The sequence below is a fragment of the Mustela erminea genome, chromosome 8, assembly GCF_009829155.1.
Source record: "Mustela erminea isolate mMusErm1 chromosome 8, mMusErm1.Pri, whole genome shotgun sequence".
In the NCBI taxonomy this organism is placed as follows: domain Eukaryota; kingdom Metazoa; phylum Chordata; class Mammalia; order Carnivora; family Mustelidae; genus Mustela; species Mustela erminea.
In genome coordinates, this window is record NC_045621.1 from 42,258,055 (window position 1) to 42,284,675 (window position 26,621).

Sequence of the window (26,621 nt, forward strand, 5' to 3'; positions counted from 1 at the left end):
GAAGCAATTGTCAATTAAGTGAAAGGCACCTCTGGAGTTAATCCTTTTGGCCAGCCTGCTACAGGCCACTGACCCGTGTTGTCTGGTACCTGGGATCGGCCTGAGGGGGTGGATTGTGTGGTGCTGGCAGAATAAAAGCCACCTAATGATGCTCACTTTAACATCTCCAAGTTTGACACCAGTCACAGTTGGTCGATCAGCTGCCGGCCAGTGCTCTTGTGCAGGAAGCAGAATTGAAGAGTGGGCTGAAACTTCTGGGGGGTTTGGAAGAGAGAGAGAGTGGCCACACTCTTCCTCCCGGGAGTGCAGCAGAAGCCACCCAGGTCCATCCCGCCACATGTGTGGCGTCTGCAAGGCGTCAGCGCTGCGGCTCCTATCTGTCAGGCCTGACCACAGAGGGACCAAGGTGAGCAAGAGGCGGCCCTGAGAATCTGCTGTTCACCCATGTGGCAAATCAGCTCTGCCCGGGCATCGGGGGCCCATTTAGTTCCCCAGAAGCAGATAATTTACTGACGTGGACCCCAGTGCCCTGAAAGCTAATTTACCTCACTTGGGTGAACAACTCCCTGAGAGTGTTGCATCTGGCCTGGTTCACGACAGACTCAGCCAATTACAATTATTAATTTAATGGGTCAGGTGGGTGCATCACATGCTTTTAATTTGACTCCTCAAATACCAGACTCTCATTGGAAAAACCACTCCGACTCTCTGGATGCCTGGGTAGGAATTGACCACCATCCATCTTGGACCAAAGAGGACACACACCCCGCCACCCCCAGACCCCTTTGGCTGTACGGGTGGACGACAGAGTGGTCTAAACAAAAATGCCTAAAAAGATTATGTTAACCGAAATACAGAACCCATCATTTAAATATAAATCTGCAAATTAATTTAAAATGTGACTCCCCTTAGTACCGGGGGCTGCAGGGGGTGACACAGAGCAGTGTGTGCACTCACTGCCGTGCAGACATGATGTGTCCTCTGTGGATCCATAATCCAGGAGCTGGGATAATAACTGACTAAGTGATTCATTTCAGTAAAATGTTGTTTATTTTCTTGAAAAGTTCAGCAGTGATGGTGAAGCCCAATTCCCCACGAGCTCAGCAGCGCAAGTTCATGCACAAATAGAGGAAAGTTCCCCAAAGCCAGCACTGGCATGAATCACCAGAGTTTATTTTTGTCCAGATGAAGAGGGTTTTTTTCCCGGGTGTTATTTCCTATCAGACACGATCAGCTTGGAACAGTCGTGTGCTCTTCCTGCACAGCTGTGCTCTGGGTACCCTGCTAGGGCTCAGAAGAGTCTACGAGCCAGCCAGGGCCCAGACCCCACCCTGTGTCCTCCAGGACTGGGGAGGACAAATGTTGGAATAGAGCTGTGTGGCAGGGGTCCTGGGAGCCCCAGGAGCTAAGGAACGGTAGATTCTCCTGAGCTGGAAAGGTGTGGGGTGAGCAGGGAAAGGGAAGTGGAGGTGGAGGACAGGCGGATGCGGCTGCCGGAGGCAGGTGGGAAGGACTGGTGCTGAAAGAGGGTGTGAGGAGGGCAGCCTGGAAAGGCTGGGGTGTCCCGTGGCCAAAGGGTCTGGTCGGCCTTGAGTGGGTGTTGGGAAGGTAGTTGGTTTCCCAGAGTCATTCGGGGGTGGGGTGGGGGCGCCATGCCATGTCTCCACAACTTGGCAGTTTGGGGGTATGAGACTGAGGACAGTCTAGAGCTAGGGGCACCAGCTCCCCAAGGGACAGTGCCTGCTTCAAGGCAGTGTCTCTGAGGACCAGAGGAGCCTTTCCTTTGGAGAGCAGCCCTTGGCCACTGTTCTCCCTAATCAGAGGGTTTCTTCCCTCCTGCTGCTTTATCCCCTAGGGGTAATTACAATCCCTCAGAGTATCAGCAGTTGCCAACACTTCCTGTTTATGCACCAGAGATTGTCTCCCATTTAGCAGATGAGGAAGGGAGGGTTCAAGGAAAAGGTCGCTTGCCCAGCGTCACACAGCATATCCATGGCGAGAGCTGTCCTAACAACCGCAGACCAGGCCCTTCGGCGACATTGGTTTCTAGAGACTGGAAGTCTAGGCTCAAGACATTAGCAGGAGCAGTTTCCGATGAGGACTCCCCCTGGCTTGGTGTGGCTGCCTTCCCACTCTGTCCTCACATGGCTTCTCGGTGGAATGGGTCCTGGCATCTATTCCTCTCTTCCCCACCACCAGTCATCTTGGAGGAGGGCCCTGCCCTTCTGACCTCAGTTCACCTTAGTTACTTCTTTAAGAGCCCTGTCTCCAAGTATGGTCACACTGGGAGTGAGGGCTCCAGCATCTGGATTTGGGGGGCACGTAATTCAGCCTGTAATGTGGGACTGATTAATAACAGAGCTGGGGCACTAGGTTGAGTGTGTGTGTGACCATAAGGGACACCCGCTGCTGTCTCTCCTGTAACAGTCTTCTGCCTTAGGCCTTCTGGACATTACAAGTTAAGACCACTGTGTTCCTGTGCACATGTTTGAGAATTGAAAGAACCTACTTTGGGAGTTCGAAAAAACTCCATGTACTGGTTAATAAACATGCAATAGTCAAAATATTCTGATTTGAAGGTTTTGACCTAAATCCTCCTAAGTTGCAATAAATCGAGAATTTGAAGTAAGCCTGTGGGAACACATCCTTTCACGAAGCCTGGAGCATCCTCTCTGTGCAGCACATTTTATAAGTTAAAGCAGTGGAGACCCTTTAGGTCGGTTCTAAAATGAAAAGCTGCAATAATCTATGATCTCAGTGGGCCCTTTCCCATGCAAAGGTGGCTCCTCAGGACTGTGGGCACATGTCAGGCCTATAGCTGGAATGGCCAGGAAAAGCATGTTTATTCAGCAAGTGCCTACAGTCCTGGGGTTCATCCTGTACATGTCTTCCCTTCTAGCCTTCCAGAAAAGCAAAAGCAAAAAAAAAAAATCCATTGTGTCCACAAATTACTTAACCTGTCACTGTGGTAAAGGCACAGTGCAGTGTTTTATCAGTTTATTGCAGGTAGAGGAGAAGACATCCAGAGAATACATGTCATAATTGAAGGAGAGATGTGGCAGGAGCACAGGGACCTCACCATGAAGGTGATGAGGGGCTATAAGGCTGGGCTTGTACCTGGTGCTTGCTCCAGAGCCTTTAGCCCAAAATTCTAGAGAAGATGACTTTGTGAGTCTTTCAAGTCCCTGTTTCAGGAAAGACATCAGACCGTGATGCTTTGGGTCTTTTTGTTGTTGTTGTTGTTTTAAGATTTTATTTGAGAGAGAGAGAGAGCACAAGCAGGGGGAGCAGCAGAGGGAGAAGCAGGCTCCCTGATGAGCAGGGAGCCTGATGCAGGTCTCAGTCCCAGGACCCTGGGATCATGACGTGAGCTGAAGGCAGTCATTTAACCAACTGAGCCACCCAGGTGCCCCCAGACTGTGATGCTTTTATCAGATAATTTTGAGTAGCAAAAACATCCTTTCCTTCCAGCATCTCACAAGGGGACTTATTTCCAACTGACTTACTGATGGCCAGGTCTTCAAATCCTTGGTATCAAAGCTGATGCTATTATAACATGTAGATATTTGGTGAAATTATATAAAATGGGCATGGGAAGGGCTCGGGCATGGGAAGTATGTTCCTAGTTAGACCCTTTTATGAAGTACCTAATAGCATAAGTATGTTTATAGACTGGGAAAAGAGACACATTTAAAAGAAAAAATACTACTGACTCCTCAGGGTCTTCCCAAACCTTGTCTTCCCCAGTTCAGGGAGACCTACACCCCACTGTACTTACTTGCTCACATTTCCATCTGCTTAAAAAGTCTGCACAATGAACCAGATGGTGATTGTGTTATATTTATCATAGCAGTGCTGGCCCCCCTTTCCTTGGTGCCTGTTGTGCATTGGTTACTATTAGATGCTTCAATCCTACAACCTTATTTAATTCTCTGCCAAGCTAGGGCACAACGTCTGCCAATGGGAGACGGGAAATCCAGGGTTCAGTGGGATTAAGTCCTCCAGCAGATGAGGTTCCCACACTAACCAGTGTCAGAGCTGGGATTCAAATGGAAGAGTCTTAGTGTGTTTCTAGAAAAGTCTTCCATGCCCCATTCCCCGATTTTATCCATGCTTACAATGGCCATCTTTTCCACACCAGATCAAAAATCATGTAAATGGTGTCCTCTCCTTGTGGGGTTCCATGTGCCCTGTGGGGCCATCCTCAACAACCCTGTGCTGTCTGGCACCCGGACTGACCGTAGTACCAACGTGGCAGTGTCCTCACAGCCCAGAGATTGACCAGACAGCCAGAGCTGTCTCATGAGAGATTTTGACCTGAACTAGCCACATGGGGCATGCGTGGCTCCTAGCTCTGGCTGATACTGGTCCCTTTAATCTGTGCTTGTCATAATCTTCCTGTCTTTGGGGCCCAAGTCAAATGCCTTCTGTTCCAGAAAAATCTTACCTTGTCCTCAAATAGGTGTGGTGTCTTTCCCCTTCTCCCTTCCCAGGACATTCCATCAAGTCTTGGGATCCTGCTGCCATCTTGTCTGACGCTCATCAGCACGTGCGTCCTTTGTGCATCCACATCCCCACTGCCATGTGCTCTCACGCTCCTGGAGGGATGCTCGCTGGCAGAGCTCCTCCCCTGCTGTGTCAAGTAGGGAGGCAAGCAGTGGTCATAGATGAAGTGTTATATTTTGAAAAATGGAATAAATTTTAATTCGGTGTTCTTTACACTGAACTCTATTTCATGTACATAGAATACTGTATTTAGGTAAAAGAGAAGAGGTACATTTTTTAACTGTCAAAGAATCAAACCGTCGTCCGTGACCAAAATCATTTGTGAAAACTGGTTTCTTCTAAAACTTCTCTACTTTTCAATATTTGTACATTAGAAATTCCATTTAAGTAAATATCTTCACTATGTAACTTTGTTTATAAGAATTGTTTCGTGTCAAACCTACAAATTTTAGAAACAGTGGGCTATTTTTATAATTGCCAGATTTTTACCCCATTCTTCATTCTGTATCAGCCAGAGCCTTTGTGATTAGTGCTAAAAACAGGAGTATGTGTGTTCTCAAAGTTATTTTGGAAAAATGATTGATACTGTTTTTAATATACATTAAGTTTTATGGAAATTTATAAATATATCTGCTACATAGGTATTATATTGCTGGGGCTATAAGTGACCTAGAAGAGAAGGTTTGGAAATGAAAAACTACAGGAAGCAAATAAACATGGGTGGGTATTTGGTTTTTCTTGTGAGTGTCTAAAAAGCTTTGGAAACTTAAAACAATTAGAAATCATTTTATACATAGGTTTGTAACTCACAAAGCATGATAGAATCCTTTTGGCAAAAGTTAGTTTAAAAAGAAAGTTCTAGAAATGGATTGCTATGTCACTAAAAGTTGGCCTGGTGTTCTTGGAGGGTATAAAAAATTTTACTCACTTTTCCCCATTAATCTCTCTGCTAGAAATTTACCCCAAAGGAATAATTAACAAGACAAATTTTTTAAGTATACAGAAATGTTCATAGCAGAATTATTTATAATATCAAAATCCTGAAAACTACTGATGTCCAACAAGTAAGGAATTAAATTAGTGATGGTCATTAAATAGTGTTAGGATCGGTAACCTCTAGAACTTTCATTTTGAAGACTATTTAGAGGTGTGAAAAGTGTTTATAAAACAGTAAGAGAAAGCATAAAACTATAATCAGTACATGAAAATAATTGTATATTTGGTTTAAAATTGGATGAACAGGAACACAAGACATGAGGTAAGGCTTAAAGAAGAGCTTTAATACTTTTGACTCTCTTTAATATTTCTTGTGAAATAATTTTGCAAAAGCTACAGAGCCAGCGAGAGCTCCACATGCCCCATGCCCAGCTCCCCCGCAACACCAGCTGCTCTCTCGAGCTCAGTGCAGCGATGGCAGCCACAACACCTCAGCCATAAACCTCATTCCAACTCCATCTCCCAGTTCAGCCCAGGGTCCCTGCATGCGTGGGGGTCACTTCGTCCCCCTTGGTCACCTCCATCCTGAGACTGCTCTGTGGTCTGTCTTACCCTGACTTTAATGCTGTTTGAGGAATGCTGCAGGAACCCTGCAGAACGGAGTGCCCCTCGGTGTACACTGCCTGCTGTTGGTTCCTCGGTTGAGGTGATGCATTTGGGGCTGGAGAACCACAGGGCTGTTCTGTTCTTCTTGGTGCCCTCAGCAGGGGGCACATGGTGGTGGTGTATCTTATCCTTGGTAGCTTTGACTGTGGCCATTTGGTTCACGTGGGGGGTCTGCCTGGTTTCCTCTGTCGGAAGGGATTATTTTTCCCTTTGATGACAATGAATTGATGAATATCTTGGGGGAAATACTTAGAAACTATGCTGATAGTCTGTAAAAATATTTTTAATGATATAAATTGTATTCAATAAGTAGGTTTTAAAAAATGAAGACAATTTCCTTCTGATAAATGTGCATTGTCTTGAATAAAATGCCCTGGGTGCCGTGTGCACATCTGTGAGAGTGTGTGTGTGTGTGTGTGTGTGTGTGTGTGTGTGTAGGTATAGCAAAGCTAAATTTCCCTTCCTTTATACTGAGTGAATTAGAAGTCTAAATACCACGAAATGCCTCTCCTATTCAAGGAAATTTCAAGAACAGTAGTTACATGTGTGCTAGTACTTTTAAATACTTATTGGCCTTTTAGTAGTATCTACAATGCAAAAATATTTTACAGCCTGAAAGGACCACTGATATTGTCCCAGTGTTCTTTTTTTCTTTCTTAATTTCTATTTTTAAAATTTTTATTTAAATTGGATTTAACTAACATATAGTATATTATTAGTTTCAGGGGTAGATGCTGTGGTTCATCAGTTGCATACAACACCTATGCTCATTTGCATCAAGTGCCCTCCTTAATGCCCAGTCACCCAGTTACCCCATCCCCCGACCCCCCTCCCCTCTAGCAATTGTATTTCTTTTTTTAATCTTAAAACATTGATTTACCATCTAAGAACAGTCAAGTGAGTGCTTCTTTCCTCCCTCCAGTGTTGGAGGGAACGGGAAAGTGAGGATAATTTGGAACTTACTGGGCCTTTGAGGAGGAGCTGAAGGGTCCTGGGTAGGTGGAGGAGGGGAGGAGGAGCCTGGTTGGGGTGTGGGGGGGAGGCCTGAGTGGTGTTAGAGGGGGTTGGAGATGAGGCAACATCTAAAGGGGGGTGGGGAGGAGCCCTGAGGCAGGGATGGGAGATTTGAGGAGGAGCCCCAGGGGTACAGAGGAGCTGGAGCATTGGGAGTGTGAGTGGACCTGGTGAGAATGGAGAGGCAGTTTGCAAACTCAGGGGGAACCAGAGGCTGTGAGCCTTGAAGGGTAGGCACATTGTAGGTTCTTGGCAGACCCTAAGAGCAATGAATGCTCAGGGCACTGCTGTGGCCTGGGTGCAGTGTCACGTTGGTGTAAAGCAGGAGGGAAGCTTCACAGAGATTCGTTTGCAAACCAGGGTCTCTTGGGTTTGGTCTCAGTTTTTTTTTTTTTTTTTTTTTTTTTTGAATGAAAATTGAAGTTCTGCTTAAGATTTCACCTGTTTTTTAAATAATTTATCTTAGAAAATGGAGAATAGGTACATGGGTACACCTGTACGTATATATTATATACTTGTATGTGTATGTGATACGTTAATATATAGGAATTTCGTGAATTAGCCGTAAGAGGGTTTTGTTTTGTTGTTTTTCCCTCCGAGCGTCCCGTTTTTGCCCAAACACCATACTCTGCTGGTGCTTGTGCTGAACTTGAGGCAGCCCTGGCATAGCAAACGCGCTATTTCTAAAGCTGGAGGAGATCTACATTTTGCACATGGAGAAACTGAACCCTGGGAAGGTGATGTGTCTTGCCCAGGCTTGCACCTGATGTGATGGGATCCAGGTCCCATCTTCTCTGATGCTCACTCCAATGCACCTTTCACTATTCACACCCATATCCTGGGTATTTTCTTTTCCCTTGGGCTTAAAAAATACATAGAAATAATGTATACATCTATCTTGGTTGTAATGTGAGTGGCCATTTTTTCCTAAGTGGAACCTCTAAGCTTCATACTGTTTGATCCAGCTATTATAAAAGTGAGGAAGAGAATAAAAATTACTACATTTGCAAGGATCTGGTTCCTAGGGGTGGATAAATCATTTGGGGGGCATTTCTCTATCCCATGGCCTCACTGAGGCCAAATCAACCCCCTGAGACTCTGTGTGCTCTCTTTTACATTTTACAGATGAGAAAGCTGGGGCTCAGACACATGATTTCATAAAGCCAGGAAGAGGCAAAGACAGGATTCAAACCCATGTTTGCCTCTTTCCAGAACATGCTGCCACTGAGCCTCCAGCATGACTTCCCGGTTATAGTAAAAATTCAGGCGTGGGCAACACCCAGACACTGCTGCAAACAATGCCCACGCTGAGGGGTGTTCGGTTGGTGGCACCCGTGCTCTACGGCACAGCCGGGCCTCCCCCGCCAGAGCTCCTTCCCCCGTTTCAGAAACCCTCTAAGTGTATTCCACAGCGGTTGTTTGTAATTGGAGTATCTGGAATTCACTGTGGTTTTAATTAGTTGATTACTAGTTCTTTAAAATGTACTGTACTCACTGTGGGTCTCGCAAATTGGTAACTGGTAGCTACCAGTATAATTAAATATTTCAGAGCACTTGGCTACAGTAGCATTGAACTGTGAAGAAATAATGTTGTATAGCCAATCAAAAAGAGATCCTTGTAAACTCATTTACAGCGGCAGTGTGTGTTAGGACCATCATAGAGATGCTTATTGCAGGAGAAATTAAAGATACAATTTTGTGCTAAGAGGCAATATAGAAATTAGTTCCTGAATTACTTGTTAATTGATTTGGTAATTCCCTTGGGTCTGCATGCTCTTTTTTCCCCCCTTTTTGTTGTTGCATTCAGTTAACAGTGACTGTTCCCAGAGCAATAAAAATATTTTTCACACTTAGATTAGATACGTCCTTACATCAGACTGCTAACATTCATATTTGCAGAACCAAAAAATATCTGCCTTAACTACAACCAGCATATTGTTGTTTTATGTGCACTCATCAAGGTAACCAGTGCGTTCGTTCGTGGGCCTGGATAATTTCAGCAACAAGGAAGTGTGTTTTTATGTCTTGTGTTTGAGGAGGTTTCTCTGATTTTTTTTTTTTCTTTTTCCTAATGGAAGCCCTCATTTTATTATCAACAGTGGAGCAGATTTGGCAGGCTTGATTTATGAAAGTCTTATTGTTTGCAATTCAGCAAGAATAACCATACAAAAGACCATTTGTAGAGAAGCAAGGATTGCTTCTAGAAATGATATTAGAAGAGAATGAGACCTGTTTCTCCTGTCGAGATTGAGTGTGGATCCGAAAGGAGCACTGTGAATCCCAGGCTGGCAGGGGGAGCCTCAGGGACCGCTCCCTGCGTGGGGTTGGCCCCTCCCCTGCTGCTGGCTGACAGACGGGAAAGAACGTTGGGATTCACACACATATTTCTGCTGCTTCTGTGAGGAGGCAGAAACTGTTGTCCTTTTGGATTTTTGAAAGAAGGAACTGACTCCCATTTGGTCAGCTACCAGCACACTGGCCCCATTCTCATGGTGAAGAACACATTTCTCATCTTTCGGCTGTGCCTGTGGCCCAAGCAGGAACCTCGAAGACTTTTTGGAAACGTCATGACCTCAGTTTTAGGCCAGTCTCTTATATTTTCTGTTGCCCCCCCAATCCCCTACCTGTGTAAATATCATTATGCTCTTGCTAAATTCAAAGTAGTTGATTCATTTCAGTGTCTGCTCTTAAAAATGTGCAATAAAAATTTATATTCAGTTAGGAAAAGTGGAAAATGTTTGCATTTAGCCTTATCTCTATTAAAAAGTACAAAGTTGTGACAGTAAAAAGCCATGTTTATCCTGAAATAAAAGGCATCCCAAATTTAGCTTCACACGGGAACAGAAGACACATGCGAAATGGGGCTCCCGTCGAGCAGACCCTTTGATGAAAGAGCTATCTGGCTAGTTGTTGATTTCAGTGGACAGAGAAGGAATACTCTGTGTGCTCTGTGCTCTAGACACATTCCTTCTCAGTGCCCAAAATGGGGTGGCTGGCATTTTCCTCATTCTCATGGTTTAGTCAGAGCCCATAAGACACAGTGTTGTCTCTGCCAGCAGATGCTGCTTGGGCACACGTGGTACTTGACCAAGGCTAACAGGTGCATTCCCAGCCTCATCCTTGTACACTGTGGTTTTAGTTCTAATTCCCTACCCATTGCTTCGCTCCCGTCTACCTTATTTTAAAGGTTTTTCTCATAGAACTAGCTTGCAAGTTACTTGGCAAAGGATCCTGGGAAGGTACCTGTCTGTGTCACTTTCCTCTACTGATTATTTAAAAATGACCCAAATTTAGCTTAGCCCCAGAAGCAATGGTTTTCTAACCCTCCTTCCCCAACGCCCCCAGCCTTGATGGAGTTAAATCAGCCTGCTTTCAGTTTTCAGGTGGTATGGATGGTTGGTTCCCTTGCTGGAGAATTCAGCACCAGGTCCCATCGCTGACCCTAAAGTGGGCCATTGTTGGGGGGGGGGGTGGGTTTCACAGCCTTGGGCAATTTTGTAGTCCTGAGTTGTGCTTCTCCCCAAATTGCAGAGGAGAGGAAATGCATCCCCTTGAGAGATTGGAAGGACATAGCTCTATATATTTTATTTTGTATTTTTTATTTATTTTCTGCTTCATAAGGGTATCTTATGCTGGAATATGTCTTCTGGTAGTTAAATTGCTGATTGTCTCCAAATATTGGAGCCAAGTTGGTGTTCCACTGAAGCTTGCCTTTCTTGTTTACTGGGGCCCTGACCTGAGCGCCCCAGGTGTAGACCATAGGCTGCATCTCCTATGGAGGACTGAGAGTTTGGAAGCAGGAAGTGAGGGCTGGCAGTGAAGCTCCAAGGTGATGAATATTTCTCCATGATATTTCTGCACTTTAATGACTATTTCTACTAATACTTGTACTAATAATTTTTAATGGTTCACACCAAGTAGGTGACATTTTGATACATTAATGAGCCTTATCAATGACTTTTAAAAGTTCTCTAGTTTGCCATGATGCTTTGCCACAGTCCCCTCAAAGGAAGGGTGAGAATGGAGTATCCAGAGTCATGACCCCCTGGCTATGCTCTCTGTGAGCTATAAAGAGTGGGTGTCATACCAGCTGCCAGCTTTGAGAATAAGTCCATCACTACATTGTGTCAGAGGTGCTGAATTACCCTTCCACGGTTTGTCATGGAGGATTTCCCTTAAAAATCATTTGCCTATGTACTAAAAGGTATGTCCGAATCCTTGAGAAGAGTCAGCCTCAGGAACGGTTGGGGGGTATTCAGCAGTGGCTGTGTCCTGCGCCAGGAGAGGGCCATCTGGGGGACTGCTAGTGTGTGTGGAAGGAGAGGCCATAAGGAGAAGCTTCAGGAGTTGAAAATGCTGGAGGTTTGGAGCAGGTAGGCTCTGGGAGATTCCTGCTGAGGGCAGGAGGCCTCCCCAGGACCGATGCTTGCCTGGGCCGCTGTGGGTCCCGATGATAGGGTGTGGGGCGTTTTGGCAGGATTGTGACAAATATCCTAAAGAAAGGTCAGTGCGGATAACCTTCCTGAATTTTGCTTTTTGGGAGACAAGTGTTTTCTAGTTTGCTCTTGGGGTTCTGGAAAGCAATGGGCATAACTCAGGTACCTTCTCAGGCACCAGATTTGTCAGAAATGGAAACACTTTGAGAATGATGAGATAAGAACCCACCACCGGTGCTATTCCCTATGTCAGGCCCCGTGCTTACCCGCTGTTGGGTGGCCCAGTGCAACGTCAGCATCACATGGTCAGGAATTCCAAATCTCTAGACTAGTAGGTACTTGGTAAATATTTATTGAGTGGGAAAAAAAATCTCCATTCTTACAACCACCTTATAAGAATGATAGCATAATTCCCATTTTATAAATAGAACGAGTGCTCAGAGGAGTGAAGCCACTTACTCAGTGTCATATTCCAGTGTTTGGAAATGGTGTTACTTGGGCTTAGGCATTGTGTGACTTCCCAGGAGTCAGGTATGTTCTGGAAGGACCCCGGAGGTTCAGTGGAGTGTGTGCCTTAGCTGATAACACATGGGTATGGTTCAAGGTAGGATTCAGGGGTGAGTTTCCTTTGGCACATGTTGCCTTAAGAGTGGAGTGGTGAAAGGTCAAGGAGAGAATTCTGGGAGCTTCTGCTCATTCTAAGCAGGTTTCCCAAAGAGCATCCCAGGACTGTCAGGTCCACTTGTTTCATGGCTGTAACCGGATGAGGAACAGCTGACCAGGGCTGGGCCAGGCCAGGATAACAGGTACCTTTTTTCAGGACTCAATACCTTTGCTGTTTTTCCTGGCACTGGAGCCTCCAAGAAATGGTGGAGCACGTGTCCTCATTTGCAAGACACATCTCTTGGGACTCCATTACTCCAAGGCCCTGATCCTCAGTTTTGAAATCAGGTGTCAGTGTTTCCAGAGGCAGTCTCATGGACTGGTGTGAAGAGGCTAATGTAAGACAGTCTTTCTTTTGTTCCCATAGTGTTTCAATGTCTGGGACAGGGAATGGGGTGTGGGGGGTGGCGTCAGGACATTCTCTGGTGCCTGGGCTCGTTGTGCCACAGGGCTTGCCCCCCAGAGCCTGGCCATCCTTGGCCAGTATTGTCTGTAGGGCCTGGGGAGGACCACTGTCTGTCACCCCTGCTCCTAGCCTGGCTATTGTGCATTTTATTTCCTGAAGTGGGGGGAGCTGGGCCACTTGTGACCTTTATCAGAATTCCATTTTATTGGTCAAGGATTAATTTTCTTCATGTCCTTTGTATCACAGGCAGCATGGGCAGTCTGTCACCTTGATTTCGAAAGGCAGAAGTCTTTTTAGGACGAGGATACTGTGCTGTGTTTAACCAAGTTCTAATTCGAATAAGAACTCTGAGCAGGAAAGGGCCCTGACCGGACATCTGATCTCTTGTTAGCCGAGCAAGTACTTGATTGCCCACGAGAACTTGTTCATGTTCCAGGCGGGCCGGAACAGTGGTTTTCCTACCCTTCCTCAAAGATGAATCATGACATTAGCTTTTTTTATCATAAAGAGTTTTTTTTAATGTTGATGATAAATGCTTTTTAATTTTTCAGACCCTGTATGTAATTCGGGCCTCCTTTTCTTTGGGGGAAATCCAACCACATGAGGGTTTGGTGCTGGAGCATGATGATGACTTCTGTCCTTGCCTTGCTGGGTAGCTGTTGGTGCTGGGCTGTACAGCAGGTGCAAGATGGACAGGAGGCTCCTTTGGGCCTCCAGAGTTTGCAATGCAGTAGATAGGAGGACCTGAGGGTGTGGGACATGTGACAAGAGGGCTGGGACCCGCTCTGCTGGGAGGGGAGTGAAGGGAGGGGCAGCGTGAACATCATATAGTGGAGAGGAATTGTGTTCTGGGGGAGGAGGAAGGGGATGTGGGAAATGACAAGTTTATGGTGACAGACTGCTACCTGGACACTCTCTGGAAACAGCAGGAAGGGCTCAGAGTGGGTAATACATAGTCTGGACAGCAGGCAGAGCACCATTGCTGAAGACAGAGGCAGGGAGCCAAGGCAGGAATTTCCAAAGAAAGGACATCATGGCTCCACCCAGGAGAGAGCAGAGAGAACCGAGTGCGGAGGCCCATGGAAGATGCGGACAGAAGAGACCTCAGCTTTGGAGCTTTCCTTGATAATGTCAGGCGGGTGGGGCTGGACTGGGCCATTTTGGTGGCCTGGGCGGTTTGTTTGCTCAGTAAACGAGTCGTATCAAACCAGGTCACTTAATTCTTTTTTTTTTCTTTGTTTCTTTTCAGTGTAACAGTATTCATTGTTTTTGCATCACACCCAGTGCTCCATGCAATAGTGACCTCCCTAATACCCATCACCTTGTTACTCCAACCTCCCCCCTCCCCGCCCCTTCAGGACCCTCAGGTTGTTTTTCAGAGTCCATAGTTTCTCATGGTTCACCTCCCCTTCCAATTTTCCTCAACTCCCTTCTCCTCTCCATCTCCCCCTTGTCCTCCATGCTATTTGTTATGCTCCACAAATAAGTGAAACCATATGATAATTGACTCTCTCTGCTTGACTTATTTCACTCAGCATAATCTCTTCCAGTCCCGTCCATGTTGCTACAGAAGTTGGGTATTCATCCTTTCTGATGGAGGCATAATACTCCATAGTGTATATGGACCACATCTTCCTTATCCACTCGTCTGTTGAAGGGCATCTTGGTTCTTTCCACAGTTTGGCGACCGTGGCCATTGCTGCTATAAACATTGGGGTACAGATCGTCCTTCTTTTCACTACATCTGTATCTTTGGGGTAAATACCCAGTGGTGCAATTGCAGGCTCATAGGGAAGCTCTATTTTTAATTTCTTGAGGAATCTCCACACTGTTCTCCAAAGTGGCTGCACCAACTTGCATTCCCACCAACAGTGTAAGACGGTTCCCCTTTGTCCACAACCTCTCCAACACATGTTGTTTCCTGTATTGCTAATTTTGCAGGCTGCTTAATTCTTTAGTGCATTGACTTTTCTCTGCATGTGAGTAATCCCTGTGGGGAAACACATGCCGTCAGGCCCAGTCAGAGCGAGGCCAGGAGACCTCTGCCTGGAAGGGCATCAAGACAGCAGACATGCTCGTTGTCTTCCTCTCAAAAGATTCCTTTCAGTGAACGTCCTGTAATTTGGAAACCCTACAACAGTCTCCTCTCCTCAGGGTGGCACAGACCAGGGAAGGTGACTGTTCAGGAAGATGGAATTCTTCCCCAGATGCTTTGGAAGTCAGAGGAACTGGGGCTTCCTTCTGGGGAACTGTGTTGGGCCGGGGTGAGGTCCCAGGCAAGCCTGCGGGTGTCGCCCCTGTGTTCACAAGCTGTCCTGCACCACTCACCTCACAGCAGTTCAGCAATGTGTCCACAGATCATTTCTTCCTTGGGCGTTTTCATCGTTTGCCAGCTGTCGGATTCCAGACACACCCCTCCATGAATCCAGTGGGCAGCTCTTACTCTCAGTCCCTGTCCGCAACCCCACAGGCCTGGGGACTCATTGAGATGTCAGTGGGGAGTGATAATGGCACCAGCCAGGTGTCCCCAGCAGGTGAGTCCCAAAGCATTTGTGTGAGGCTGGCGTCGCATGCAATGACAGGATGTGTTGAGGCCCAGGGACCTGCTGCAGGACTCATGGAGGTGCTGGTACCTCTTGGATGCTCATCGTGCTGATTCGACCTGGTGGGGGCTCACAGCCCAGCTTTAACTTGATTGGCCCTGGCCTCCTTCCCTTCCTCCTCCTCCGCTTCCTATTCTTCATCATTACCAATACACTTATAGAATGGTTTTAGATTCGCAGCAGGATAAGCAGAAAGGACAGAAAGTCCTGCCACAGCAGTACACACCTGTACTGGCTGGCCCACCGTTACCACCCACAGCTCACAGTTTCTGTTAGGGTCTCCCTTTATGTGCACGTTCTTTGAGTTTGGACAAGTGTACGGTGACGTGTATGTTGTTACGGGATCCTACTGAGTGGTTTCACTGCCCTGAAAATCCTCTGTGCTCTGTCTGCTCATCTCTCCTTCTCCACTGCTGGACACCACTGACCTTTTTATAGTGACTATACTTTTTGCCTTTTCCAGAACTATGTATCATATAGTTGGAATCATAAAGTATGTTGCTTTTTCAAAGTTGCTTCTTTCACTTAGTAATACACATTTAAGGTTCCTCTAGGTCTTTATGGCTTGAAAGCTCATTTCTTTTTAGTGCCAAATACTATTGCATTGCCTGGACATAACACAGTCTGATTATCCATTCATCTATTGAAGTACATTGTGGTTGCTTCCAAGTTTTGGCACCTTGAGTAAAGCTGATTTGATAAGCATTTGTGTGCAGCCTGGGGTGTGGATGTAAATTGTCACTCATTTGAGTCAATACCAGGGTGTGGTTGATAGATTGCATGGAAAGAATAATTATAGTTTAGTCAGAAACTTCGCTGGCCTTCCCACATGCCCGTACCACGCTGCAGCCCCACCAGCCATCAGTGAGAGTTCCTGTGGCTCCACATCCTCACCAGCATTTGGTGTTGGCAGTGTTTCAGATTTGGGCCGTTCTGGTAAGTGTGGAGCAATGTCTCATTGTTTTAATTTGCAATTCCTTAGTGACTCATGATGCCAGGCACCCTTTCTTACGCTCGTTTGCCATCTGTTTGTCTTGGTGAGGTTTCTGTTCAGATCTCACTTTTCATTTGGGTTTTTTTTTATTGTTGATTTAAATTTTTTTTTTTACATTTTAGATGACATTCCTTTACCAGACGTGTCTGACATAGTGTCTGACATAGAGTACTTTCTCCCAGCCTGTGGCTTGCCTTCTCATTCTCTTGATCACTTCTACTCTCCTTTCTAATAATTACCCTGTAGTGTTCCTGGCCGTCAGTATCGAGGTGCCCCTTTCACTGGAATGTTGGACTTGTTTGGTTTGCTGGTAGCGTTTTGTTGGTCTTTTCTTTAGAGGTTAGAATTCTTGCATACATTTCAGCCAATATACACTGTATGTAAATGCACCCTCAAAATCATCAACTCTTGATTACATAATTGCTCAGAAGCATGGCTATTTCTTACAAGTACTTTATTGTGTTATGTTTAGAATAGGTGAAACATTTTATAAGTTATATATTGTAGACATTCTAAACTTAATTCTAATTAATAAGCATTTAGGAATGTGCAGAAGTTCTTATGAGTAATAATTCTCCCTGTCTTGTGTTACTGTCAACATCGGTAACTAACAGCTGGGGGAGTAACCAGTTGCCACTTGGCTTCTGTCTTCATTGTCTAGAGTAACCATGTGCAGACCAAGTCTGTCTGAGCCTTGGGGAAGCTGTGTCTCCCTACTTTCTCATGGGTGTAGTATGGGAAGTTGCCCCTCCCCAAAAGGCAGGATCTTCTTGGGCTGAAACAGTGTTACATCCCATTCTTGAGGCATGGATGTGGTTGCAAGGTCATGAGGCTGGGGTGCTGGCAGACTGAGGAACTGAGTGGAAAGGAACAAGAGAGCTAAGAGCAGGTGTCTTTGGAGAGTAGGTGGAAGAATTGCTGCATTTAGTAGGCAGGCTGCTGAGTACAGAGAGTCTCAGCTAGGGCAGCACTGTAGAAGGACCCTTGGCCTGCAGGCAGGGTGGGGGTGTCAGCAGGAGCACTGTGTAAGCCTGCAAGACTGGGGGGGGGGTTGCAGGTCAGGACTTGGAGCTACAAGGAAGACCTGATGCCTGGGGAGGGAGGTAGAAGAGGCTCCCCTGAACATGGGGAGGAGCCACAGATGGCTAGGATGGGGTGGCTCCAGGGGGGCTGGATGGAATTGTTTAGCAAACCACAAAAAACCCCGAAAGTAGTACATGCTCATTGTATCAAAATTAGAAAATATGCATGGACAAAAAGGAAAAACAGTCACCCACGATGCTAAGTCTTGTGCTAACAGTGATTACCACATTATTTTGGACTCCTGTTCTATCTAGTTCATGGTCTCTGGAACCTTTTTCCCTCCTGCCCACCCTAATCCCCAAAGGTCCTCTTGCTTCCCATCCCCCATGCTTCTGCAGATTCCCTCCTGTCACCTGGCCCCCACAGACCACCTGTGTCACCCTGGTTGGTTCCATCTGCTCTGGGCCCCATGAGGGAAGGAATCTTGACTCTTGGTGATGGTTAAAACCATAGTAGATGCTCAATAAACATTTCTCTAATGAATAGTTGGAAGAGTAACTGATGTGTCTGTAAGTATATTCATAAAATGAGAGCACGCTGTATGTGCCATTTGGAACCTGCTTCTGGTTTCCAGCCTTTGAGCCCCGGAGGCATCTCTGAGGCACATTCTCCTTAGATCCCATTCACACCCCTGGTTTATTCCTACTTTCTCTCCAACTTCCCTAGCATAAATCTCCAACCACAGTCTTGCTTAGCCAAAGGGCATAAGAATTTTAAATCTTTTAGATACATTTCCAAATTGTTCTCCAGAAGAAAAAAAAAATCACTCTTTTGCGAGCATTGTTTCTACATACTCTTTTCTACATTTGGGTATTTTATGTATGTGTTTTTAAATCCTAATGAGTTTTATGGAGTTTTTTAGAATTACATTTTCCTGTTTAAAAAATACGCACTTCCTTTATTATTAGTTCTAAAAATCATTTTTATTGGCTACTTGTATTGTTTGTGTGTGAAGTACCTGTTCAATTGTTAGCTCATTTTTTTACTGGTGTTCTCATCATTGGCCTGTTAATTCACTATTCAGTAGGCACATTAGCCATTTGCTCTAGATACATTACACATTTTCCTCATTTACCTTTTCGCTTCAGTTTTATTTACAGTAATTTTTGACATGGACAAGTTTTTCCAAAATTTTAGAGTCAGACCCTCTTAATCTTTTTTTCCTCCTTTATTAATTATGTTTTAAATGTTTTCTCTCCCCCCAAGTTCTAGAACTGCATCCTTTTACTGTTGGGCTGCTTGATGCTTTCAGCTACTTAAGCTTTCATCAGTTGAGAAGTTGAGCCATTTTCTGATGAACCGAATGTCATATTTTTCATGTTCTGTAAACTTTCAGTGCCTCGGGAACTTTGTCTTCTGTCCCGTTGGCGGGATCCGTGCCGTACTCACTCAGGTTACTTCTGCAGGTTTTGAACTAAGCTTCAAAATCTGGCAGGAGAACGGCTCTTCTAGGGGAATGGAGGAGGAATGGTTTGTGGGTGACCTTGGGGAGTCAAGCCAGTACTGCCCCATCCCTTCCTTCTGTCCCCAAGGACTGGGAGGTGCCAGTGATGAGGAAGGTGGTCAGTTTGCAAGGGGCTAAAACGAGGAAAAAGTGAGAGAGCTAGAGGTCGCACTCCTTACCAGTGCTTATGGAGAACTTGCTGTAGGCCTGGTGCTGGAGCCAGTTTACTTCTGTCATGTGGTTTTATAGAGCCCCGAGGTACCTGTACTAGGCAATGTCACTTGCCCAAGGTCCCCCAGGTCATAAGTGCTGAGTCAGCATTGTGGGCTTACGCTGTGCGAAATGGCCAAGATGACAGGGATGTGTGAAGCTGGGTCTTCTGGGTCCCTCTTGGGGTCAGGGTCCAGACACAGCCCCCCTATGGCTTTGGCCTTCCAGAGTCTCCACACCTTGGCTGAAGTGATATTTGGGCAGAGTCCGCAGAAACCTGGTCTCTAGGAGTCTGGTGGCTGAACAAACATAGGAGTGTCTAGGCAGAAGGGAGATTGGCCTTCCATAAGGAGGTGACTGCCTGTGCCCCATGTCCCATGAAGGCCTTGTCTCAGGGGCTAGGCAGAAAGGCCTGCGGTCTCAAGAGCTAGGGCTACAGCCCTGAAGGCCGAGCACCATGGTGTGCCAGAGCTGATTGGTGGCCAGGTTTCCTGGGGAGGCTGGTGCTGGAGGAGCTATGGAAGGGGCCCTGCTGGCACCACATTCCTTTACTTTGTCAAATAAGTTCCCTCTCAGAGGGAATTTGTGACTTGATTCTCACATCACTTTTTTTTTTTTTTAATTTATTTTCAGCATAACAGTATTCATTGTTTTTGCACCACACCCAGTGCTCCATGCAATCTGTGCCCTCTCTAATACCCACCACCTGGTTCCCCCAACCTCCCACCCCCCCGCCCCTTTAAAACCCTCAGATTGTTTTTCAGAGTCCATAGTCTCTCATGGTTCACCTCCCCTTCCAATTTTCCTCAACTCCCTTCTCCTCTCCATCTCCCCCTTGTCCTCCATGCTATTTGTTATGCTCCACAAATAAGTGAAACCATATGATAATTGACTCTCTCTGCTTGACTTATTTCACTCAGCATAATCTCTTCCAGTCCCGTCCATCTTGCTACAAAAGTTGGGTGTTCATCCTTTCTGATGGAGGCATAATACTCCATAGTGTATATGGACCACATCTTCCTTATCCATTCGTCCGTTGAAGGGCATCTTGGTTCTTTCCACAGTTTGGCGACCGTGGCCATTGCTGCTATAAACATTGGGGTACAGATGGCCCTTCTTTTCACTACATCTGTATCACATTTTTATGTGCATTCAACATTCCAGAATATAATTAGAGCAGGTAACTGTATAAGCTCATTTTGGACATGTTCCTATGTTCTTATAGTTACAAAAGCCACCACAAAGCTAGCCCTCTTTTTACCAGATGTTTCAGACTTCGTTGACCGCAACACCTACTAAGAAACAGATCTTCTGTGTGACTGTATCAGGATATATATGCACACATGTATGTATAAGTGAAAGTTTTGCGAAATAATGGTTTTAGGTGCATTGTACTCGAGTTTGTTCCCTTCTGTCCTGCTTTATGAAAAGGACTGGTAGCAGCTCACAACAGTGGTTTCATGACCCTCTGTTGGCATAACTCACATTTTTTTGCAAACACTATCCTAATGGCCTGGTAAGCATGGTGAGGTCTTTGCATGTTGAATCCACACTTGGTGTTGACTTCCGATTTCACCCTCCTAATTGCAGGGCTGGTTGACCTAGTTGAGCGGCACTCAGCCAGAGAGCACTGCGAAGTTCCCACATTTCTCCCAGGCCACACCATCACAACAACTCTTAATTCCACACCTGCCTTACGTGGAGTGTCAGTTCGGGAGGGCACTGTCTGCTGGGGTTGAAATTCATTTTCACCAGTTCTGCCTTTAGCAGACTATTATGAAGGAGGTCTCCATGAGAGTATAGGAAAGAAAATATAATGAAAAGGTCCCCTGAGAAGGGAAGGCTCTGAAATCAGACAGGCACTGGCCGAGCAAACAGGCTGGTGGGGAGGCTTCGCTCTTGGGGAAGGAGCTCCTTAGCAGTAGCTGAGGTTCTGCCACAGGACAGGGTGCTGTGTCTCTATAAGGCGCTCCATGGAAATCACCTGAAGCAAGCAGGACAGACTCCTGAGTCACAACACTTTCAAAACCGTTTACATAATTGCATGAGAGCCTTTGATTCATTCACTGTGGCCAAACTCCAAGAAGCTCCATGGAGAAGATCACTTAAGATCGTGGTGTCACCGTGGCCCCACACTCTTGCCCCATCCAGCCGTGACCTTTCTTAACGCATCAATAGGGAATGCTTCATGCAGCCTCCCTACCTTCTCCCCATTTGCTCTGCTCTACCCTCCCAGCTTGCAGGACAGACTCCCTGGGGGGACAGCCTGACCACCATGTCCCCCACTGCACTGGAGTCCCACACTGAAGCCAAAGCTTGCTTTCAGAAAATGCCAATTTGATCCTGTCCAGTTAGCTTAGAATCTTCTGTGTCTCCTCCCTGCGTGCTCCAAGGTGTCCAGAGCTCCTCTCCACCACCCAGCCTTGATCTGGTTTCAGGCAGGCCTCTCCACCTTCCACAGAGAGGGTCTTGAGCTCCTAGCATGGCTCCCCCTTTGCCTTTCTCCGTCGCTAAACTTGGCATCTGTAAGATGCCTCCCATAAATCCCCTCTCCTTTGAAACCTTCCATGTTTATCTGAAGAGTGGATACCCCCACCCACTCCCACCCCATTCCTCTTAGCACTTTGTTCCTTTATTAAGTTGCCTGGTACATTGGATCAGCTTTCTCTTGGGGAGACCATGGAGAGTGCATATCAGGCTCTCCTGACAGGGAGTTCCCTGAGGACCGTGGGTCGTTGGCTTCTGCTGCTGCTGCTGGCATGTCGAAAATGCAGAAAGTTTACACCACATACAGTGTTCTTGTCGTTTACTCATCAGCGCGTATAGACGATTAAGGTGGAAAGGAATGACTGAGCCACCGCATTTCAGGGAGACAAAGGAAGAGTGGCTGAGACGAGCCAGCCAGTGACTGGAGAGGCCCTGGCTGTCACCATGATTATTAATACATTGTAAAGACATTTTGGGGATTCCGCCATATTTTGTATGGTTGCCAACAAAATGTTGACAGTTGTATTGTGGTTAATAAATTCATTTAGATTTATAAGCATTGTTTACAGAACCTGTTCGCCTGCTGAAACTCTAACAGCATCTGTTCCTTCTTACTAATTAACTGCTAATTACGAATGAGCTTTGTGTGTTTGTCAGTATAACTGGCTCATGCATTTTGTAAGGAACATTAACAAATTGATTTACATAGCAGCAAAGCCATCAAAAGAGTAAACTGAACAGCAAGCCTCTAAAGCCCTTCAGCCGCTTTCCCAACGAAGCAAACTTTTGATGCTACGGACTTGATTATAAATTTCCTGTTACCTTAATTCTTTGGTAAAGGGTGACCAAAAGCGCACTTCTTGAGTCATCAGTATATTGGTGCTGCACAGCAGAGGGGCCCGAAGGGACGGGGATCTGGGGGATACCAGTGGGGATGCCACAGGGGAGGAGTCCCACAGAAGTGGTCCCTCAGAAAACTCATATCAAAACTGGTGATACTTTGTGTCAGAGTAGCAGCGTAGATGTATAGCTCACAGGCAGCAAGGTGCCTGGCCAGAAATTTGAAATCTGTTGTCCATCACATTTTTTCCCCCTTCCTTGCATTTTTCCCAGTTTCAGACTCCACAGATGCACAGCATGTTTTTAAGAGCAGGCATTTAAAATTAACCAGTTTAGATGGCTGACTCCAGCAGTTCAGGGCTCATCGACTTTACAGGGAGAGGATGAAGGCAGCCCCCTGCCTCGCTGGGATGTCGGGCCTGTTTGCATCCTAACAGCTCCAGAAGAATCTAGCCCCTTGGGGTTTTCTCTGCAGTTACCTCCTTGGTTAGAGTTAAGGGACAGAAAAATAGAACCAAGGCAAGAGAGTTTGTGAGCAGAAAAACAAGGGAAGAAATATGTTGTACCAGTGACCATTTATTTTCAAGGTTACCTCTGCCAGTATTTCAGAATGCTGGTGTAAAGCTGGAGGTCGTGAACCAGGCAGGTGGATGGAAAGTGGGTTCAAGGGTTTTGAGAATAGCTCAGGTTAAATACGATAACAGCATTACATTAAAAAAAGAAGAAGAGGAGGGAGCAGCAGCCCTAGTAAGAGTTTGCAGAGTGAGAATGTTCAGTACAAAGAATTAAAGTACACAATGCTGGCATGAGCCTTGACACTGTCGCTCTGGAGGTGCCAAGATCCGGGCTTGCAGGGAGACCCTGTACCCCAGCTCCTCAGGCAGACAACCCCCACCCTCTTATGAACCTACAGAGTTAACTCCTCTGTAGAATGGGAATGACAGGATAACCCCCCTTGCAGGGTTGTTGGATATGTTAGAAAGAGAATAAGTAATCTGTGTACAGCAGGTGGCCCGAGTGATAGATCTGGAAAGAACAGTTAGCCATCCTTGTCATCTCTGCATTCATATAAAAGTAAATATGTGTAAACACTATATACTCAACTTTAGTAGAGTATAGTAGTTACGTGGGCGAGGAGAGTCTTCTTTCTACACAGTGAATTTATTACTTTTAATTTGAAATGAAAAAACTTTAAGCGAGCATAAGGATGGAAGCTGAGAAGTACAAGCTTCAGGGGAGGGGTAGGATAGAGGGGCAAAGTTATTTTACAAAGCTGTAAATGTATTTCATGGATAGCCGAGACATTTGATGAGTATCTTTAAATGGTACCACTGACAAAAGAATAGGTTGCCACTGGTCACAATTACACCTACAAAGTAATTTTGTTAAAAGTGAAAAACTGCTTGCTGCAACATTTCAGTATATTAGGAGGAGGAATAGGAGTCATGCTTTCTGAAGAAATTCTTGCATTTCTTCCCATGGAATTTTCCCATGGAGAAGTTAAGCTTTGAAAACTTAATTCAAAGTAGTTGGCTTCAAAATATTATGAAATGATTGCGTGAACTACAAGATAATTTCAGGTGGCATTTTCTGGTTGTGTGTGTTAGCTACCATCACTAGTTACCAAAAAGGGGACTCAAACTTACAACCTAGCAGGAAAGACAGTTTGTCTTGGTCACTGTGGTCTGTATCTGACTCTCCCTGCTGCTATAACAGGAAGTCCCGGGGAACCCAGAAGGGAACATTCACTCTGCTTCTGTATTTGACATGCACTGTCCTTAGCTTTCCAGTATTCACTGCAGATGACAGTTCATGAACAGAAAGCCTTTTCTCTTGGAACTTAATTGATTAAAGACTTGGTTTTTAAAGCATAAATTGAAATAGATACCATTTTTTGGATTTATAGTAGAAATCCAGTTTCTAAGACTTTCTGGGTAAATTTTGCAACCCAGGAATGTACTTTTGAAATAGAAAGGGATCTTGAAACTGCCTCTGGTGAATATGGGATTTACCCACAACAACAACACGCCACGTTGTTGACGGTTCTTAATGAACAAATTCCCAGTGCTGGGTATTTAACGTGATACTGGTCTAGTTTCCAAAAGATGTCCACATGGGTATTCCTCTCCCCAAGGACCTTAATCTACACTTAGCATGAAGCAATCTTGTGTAGAAAAAGCTTACAAACCATAGGATGAGTTTGGAATAAAGTGAGAACACACCGTAGTTCTTTTCCATTTAAATAGTGCACAAGGGACTTGGAAAAGCGCTTGGACCGGTGGTTTTCGATCTTGGAGATATATCTGTGTGTGGCTCTGTGTACATACAGACACACGGTACACTCCATCAGTACAATGCCTGGGCTTTGTGAGGGGGCTTGTGGGGAGGAGGTTTGTTGCTAATCAGTTTTCACAGCCATCCTACCCCATTAAGAACCACTTCAGGGAAACCTGAAGGCTGCTTGGTGCCTCCTCTCTGGGGTTCCTAGCGAAAGGGGTATTTGTGCTTTCACACATGAAATCGTTCCTTATTTGCAGATTATCATCATTTGAAAGACATTTTTGTAGCTTGATTTCCACTCGGAAATAGATGTCACCAACACAGGATGAGAGAAACTTAGAAAGAATTATGAACTTCTTTTTAAAATGAGAAAGTCAATGAAGGGAGGCGGCATAACCAGAAAAGGGGAAAATTAAAATCTGAAATAATTTATGAGCAAAATAATTTTCCAGCTAAGAGTATATTAGCTGTTTACTCAAAACATTTGAGAGGAATATTTAGAATCAGACTACATTGTGATCTCTGGGGAATTCGTGATCTCCCTGCAGCCCTTGGGGTCAGTCTTTCTCCTTGTGGATTTACAGCTAGAGAAGCATGGAACACACTCCCCGTATTCCCCTGAGAGTAGGGTGACTCACCTGTTGATGGTCAGTCTTCTATGATGATATGCCGCTGTCCACTGGCTTCAGCCATTGTGCATCCATTTAAGAAAAGAAATGGTTTAGAGAGGTAAGCACAGTGACATTTATGCAGGGAGGGAGAAAACAATGCTGGTCCTCCACCCTCCTTTCCCCTTGGAAAGAGTTGGAAGCCTCCCCCTCTCTTTTCTGGCCTCCCTCTTGATTCCTTTTTTAACTCCTTTCTTTAGAAGCCTTGCAAATGATGGGTCAGAACTCAGCATTCATGGGCCTGGGTGTCACTAGCCATATTCCAGCATGATGTCCTTCAGCAGTGCCCTTCTAGCTGCAGGTTGGAGGCTGTTCAGAGGGAGCAGGAGCCCAGGTAGAAAGCAGGCAGAGCAGTGATCCAGGTAAGTGGTGGACCCTAGAGAAGGCTCCTGAAGGCGGTGGCTGCAGGTGTGGAGGGAAGGGGACGAATCTGGGAGCCTTTATGGCAGCGGTTGATAGGTGTGAAGATGAGAGAGAAAGAAGGAGGAGGATGGTGTTGAGATTTCTGGCTTGATTAGCGTCAGAGAAGATGTCCAGTCACAGACTGAGAGATGGGACCCCAAAAGAAGTCCTGAGTGTCACGTGGTTTAGACATCCTGGGTCTGAAGGGCCTGCAGAACAGCCCAACAAGCCTTTTGGTGATGTTCTTAGAGCCGGGGGAATCCTGGGCTGAAGGTTCATGTTTGGGAACCATTAGTATAGACGTGATTGTAGACATGAGAGGATACCATTTGGAGGGATCACACAGAACGAGAGTAGAGGGCTGGGGTGGCATCTGAGAAACATGAGGATTGTAAGAACGGGCAAGTGAGGGAAAGCCCAAACTGAGAAACAGGAGCAGAGAAGTGGGAGAAAATCTAAGCAGCTGTGTGGTCAAAGGAAAACAGAACTTGGCTTTTGCAGACGGGGAGAATAGGGCGGGGACAGGAAGCTGTCTGTTGAGGTGGGTGACGAGGTCATTGGTGACATCCATGACGCAATGAGAGGAAGCTAGCTTACAGGCTGTTGAATAGAGAGCAGGAGGGAAGGTGCAGGACAGCGAGGGTAGACAACACTTTAAAGCCGCCCGACTGGTGAAGAAGAGGAAAAGAAGTCTAGAAGTTCTTGATGAACACATGACAGTAATGCAGTATTGAACTGCCATGCATTTCTGCTCAGAAGAGTTACCAGCAGTCTCATTCTGAATCTCTTGAATAGACATGCATGGGTCTTTAAGTAGTTCCTCACATACCATTTAGTGGTTGACGAATAATTACCAGTGTGTATGAAGCACTCACCACATGAGGCGTCGGGGTATGGTGGCCAGTGTCTCCCTCACAGCTGTGAATTTCTGTTGACTTCTTTCATTGCTGAAAGAATAAATTATTTCAGGCATGCATCACTTC

General features: G+C 45.8%; 1 protein-coding gene across 1 annotated transcript in view; it reads left to right on the forward strand.

The window, feature by feature from the left end:
• Positions 1 to 26,621, forward strand: part of AGAP1 (ArfGAP with GTPase domain, ankyrin repeat and PH domain 1) — a 514,946-nt gene that overhangs the window by 261,953 nt on the left and 226,372 nt on the right.